This window comes from Heterodontus francisci, chromosome 9 (assembly GCF_036365525.1).
Source record: "Heterodontus francisci isolate sHetFra1 chromosome 9, sHetFra1.hap1, whole genome shotgun sequence".
In the NCBI taxonomy this organism is placed as follows: Eukaryota; Metazoa; Chordata; class Chondrichthyes; order Heterodontiformes; family Heterodontidae; genus Heterodontus; species Heterodontus francisci.
Window position 1 is genome coordinate 114,003,195 of NC_090379.1, and position 4,397 is coordinate 114,007,591.

The following is a 4,397-nucleotide window of genomic DNA, read 5'->3' on the forward strand; positions in this document are numbered from 1 at the left end:
CGACGAGGATGGGATTCGAACCCACGCGTGCAGAGCACAATGGATTAGCAGTCCATCGCCTTAACCACTCGGCCACCTCGTCACCGGCTGCACCTAACGTAGCTTACAGGCCTCATAAGGAAATCCAGCGCGCGCTCTCCGGCTGGCGCGCTTTCCCGCGGCCCACTCACTGCGCATGCGCCGGCGAGTTGCGGCCAATTGACCGCGAGCGGTGTCTCATGAATGCACTTTGTCACACACCAGTGGACGCTAATATACACCATGACACATTAATGTGGACTACCGCACTCGTTTACAGTGGTACACACCATTATACTGCTGTACACTGTTGCTCAATAGTGCACACTGTTGCATGCCAATACATACTGTACACTAATATGCACTTCCTGTGAGAATAAGAAATACTGAAATGTTGTTTCTACAGCTTGTGGAAAATTACCGAGAAGTCATTTCTACACAACATAATGAAATCACTGAAAAAGAGAACTGAAAAGGGTATGTAAGTAAAGACCTTGAGACAGTACAGCAGTTAAAAATTGTGCTTAGGCAGAGAAAAGAAAAACAGCAAGAGTTAGAACAAAGGATGTAGTGAATAAGAAACTGCCCCACTAAGATAAAGGCTGATAGCTGCAAGTTAAAACACACAATGGAGAGCCAAATAAGGTAAAACAAAAACAAGAGTCAGGGGCTAGAAAGTTAGAGTAGGGGGAGAAGTAAACAGAGGAGGAGACTGTAGCAACCATAGGATAGGTTAGTGTCATAATACGTTATAACCAATAATGTAAAATAAAGGCGTGGACAAATGGATTTGTAATGTATAAACATGAACTGAATATGTTGATGGGTGTGCCTGTTGTAGGACACCCGATCTTGCAAGAACGTTAAATAAACTTACTTATTCAGAGTTTGACGGTGTAAATTATTATTAAGTGGGCTACGTTTCTCACACTTCCGAAGGACGTGGATGAGCTTTCCGGACGTCGATGGTGGGCACTGAGGAAATGGCTTATTACCTGCACCAGCTTTCCCCCCCCCCCGCCCTTTCCCCCCTTCCCTGCTCCACCCTCTCAGCTCACCCCCTCACAACCCCGTCCCAGCCCGCATCCCCTCGCACCATCTTCCCCCTGCACCCCCTTCCCCTGCACCCCCCCACCCCCTTATAGCCCCCTTCCCAGCTCCCCCTTGCACCCCCTCCCTCTACCCCTCCCCCTCGCATCCCCTCCTCCCACCGGCACCATCCTACACCTGTAGGATGTTCCGATGAAGGGTCACTGACCCGAAACGTTAACTCTGCTTCTCTTTCCACAGATGCTGCCAGACCTGCTGAGTGGTTCCAGCATTTCTTGTTTTTATTTCAGATTTCCAGCATCCGCAGTATTTTGCTTTCATCCTACACCTGTGTAGGGGCCCCAACAACCCCACTGCCTTGTGGGCGTCTCGGGAGAGACCAAGGCTAAGGGAGTAAACCCTAACAGATAATCCGGAGCGGAACCCCGTAGGCGGTCATGTGTCACCTTTGGCATGTTTCCGGCGGTTCCTGCAGCCATACTGGTGCCAAACGTCGTGCCCTGCACTCCTTTGGACCCCACCAGTAAGGCCGAGAGGGGGGTTTTGACGACTGGGCAACTCTCAACCTCCATAAATTTGCGCCATGGAGAGGTCACTCCATAGTTGCCTCACAGCGACTGACACAACACGGAAGGCAGCAGTTACGGGTTATAAGTTCAGATAAATTGGCGTAGAAACTGGGCGCCACGGGTTGCCTTTGTCGGTGGGAGAGGTCATTGCACCTCACTGGACAGCTACTGCCCGCCTCAAACCGGGCAGCCCCCAGTCAATAAGGTTCTGTCCCGCCACAGTCTACCTGCTTCAATGGGTGCTTGGAGCTCATGGTCATTGCCCGAAAGGTGGACTGATACACCGCACCAAACAACACGAAAAAAGGAAAGAAGGTACCAGCCCTTCGCTTTGCAAGCTGGAACGTCAGAACTATGTGTCATGGCCTGTCGGAAGACCTTACACAAATCAACGATTCTCGGAAGACCGCCATCATTAACAACGAGCTCAGTAGACTCAATGTAGACATTGCAGCACTTCAGGAGAAACGCCTCCTCGCGAGTGGCTCTCTAGCAGAGCAAGACTTCACCTTCTTCTGGCAGGGCAGGGATCCTGAAGAATTAAGACAGCATGGAGTGGGCTTCGCCATCAGAAACTCTTTGCTCAGCATGATAGAGCCTCCCTCAAATGGCTCGGAACGCATACTGTCCATCCGACTGCTCACCACCTCTGGTCCAGTACACCTACTCAGCATCTATGCTCCAACACTCTGCTCCCCACCTGAAGCTAAAGACCAGTTCTACGAGCAACTCCATAACAACATTAGCAGCATCCCCAACACCGAACACCTGTTCCTGCTGGGGAACTTTAATGCCAGGGTTGGGGCCGACCATGACTCATGGCCCTCCTGCCTTGGGCGCTATGGCGTTGGAAGGATGAATGAGAACGGGCAGAGACTGCTTGAGTTGTGTACCTATCATAACCTCTGCATCACCAACTCGTTCTTTCACACTAAACCCTGTCACCAGGTTTCATGGAGGCACCCAAGATCACGTCGTTGGCACCAGCTAGACCTCATTGTCACAAGGCGAGCCGCCTTAAACAGTGTTCAAATCACACGCAGCTTCCACAGTGCGGACTGCGACACTGACCACTCCCTGGTGTGCAGCAAGGTTAGACTCAGACCAAAGAAGTTGCATCATTCCAAGCAGAAGGGCCACCCGCGCATCAACACGAGCAGAATTTCTCACCCACAGCTGTTACAAAAATTTCTAAATTCACTTGTAACAGCCCTTCAAAACACTCCCACAGGGGATGCTGAGACCAAGTGGGCCCACATCAGAGACGCCATCTATGAGTCAGCTTTGACCACCAACGGCAAAAGTGCGAAGAGAAATGCAGACTGGTTTCAATCTCATAATGAAGAGCTGGAACCTGTCATAGCCGCTAAGCGCATTGCACTGTTGAACTACAAGAAAGCCCCCAGCGATTTAACATCTGCAGCACTTAAAGCAGCCAGAAGCACTGCACAAAGAACAGCCAGGCACTTTACAAATGACTACTGGCAACACTTATGCAGTCGTATTCAGCTGGCCTCCAACACCGGAAACATCAGAGGAATGTATGATGGCATGAAGAGAGCTCTTGGGCCAACCATCAAGAAGATCGCCCCCCTCAAATCTAAATCAGGGGACATAATCACTGACCAACGCAAACAAATGGACCGCTGGGTTGAGCACTACCTAGAACTATACTCCAGGGAGAATGTTGTCACTGAGACCGCCCTCAATTCAGCCCAGCCTCTACCAGTCATGGATGAGCTGGACGTACAGCCAACCAAATCGGAACTCAGTGATGCCATTGATTCTCTAGCCTGCGGAAAAGCCCATGGGAAGGACAGCATTACCCCTGAAATAATCAAGAGTGCCAAGCCTGCTATACTCTCAGCACTACATGAACTGCTATGCCTGTGCTGGGACGAGGGAGCAGTACCCCAGGACATGCGCGATGCCAATATCATCACCCTCTATAAAAACAAAGGACCGCGGTGACTGCAACAACTACCGTGGAATCTCCCTGCTCAGCATAGTGGGGAAAGTCTTTGCTCGAGTCGCTCTGAACAGGCTCCAGAAGCTGGCCGAGCGCGTCTACCCTGAGGCACAGTGTGGCTTTCGTGCAGAGAGATCGACCGTTGACATGTTGTTCTCCCTTCGTCAGATACAGGAGAAATGCCGTGAACAACAGATGCCCCTCTACATTGCTTTCATTGATCTCACCAAAGCCTTTGACCTCGTCAGCAGACGTGGTCTCTTCAGACTACTAGAAAAGATCGGATGTCCACCAAAGCTACTAAGGATCATCACCTCATTCCATGACAATATGAAAGGCACAATTCAACATGGTGGCTCCTCATCAGAGCCCTTTCCTATCCTGAGTGGTGTGAAACAGGGCTGTGTTCTCGCACCCACACTTTTTGGGATTTTCTTCTCCCTGCTGCTTTCACATGCATTCAAGTCCTCTGAAGAAGGAATTTTCCTCCACACAAGATCAGGGGGCAGAGTGTTCAACCTTTCCCGACTAAGAGCGAAGTCCAAAGTACGGAAAGTCCTCATCAGGGAACTCCTCTTTGCTGACGATGCTGCTTTAACATCTCACACTGAGGAGTGCCTGCAGAGTCTCATCGACAGATTTGCGGCTGCCTGCAATAAATTTGGCCTAACCATCAGCCTCAAGAAAACGAACATCATGGGGCAGGACGTCAGAAATGCTCCATCCATCAATATTGGCGACCACGCTCTGGAAGTGGTTCAAGAGTTCACCTACCTAGGCTCAACTATCAC

General features: G+C 50.5%; 1 non-coding gene across 1 annotated transcript; it reads right to left on the reverse strand.

Moving 5' to 3' along the window:
- On the reverse strand, positions 1–82 carry trnas-gcu (transfer RNA serine (anticodon GCU)). The gene has a single exon. It is a non-coding gene; the product is annotated as a tRNA-Ser (tRNA).
- Between the last annotated feature and the right edge of the window lie 4,315 nt (positions 83–4,397).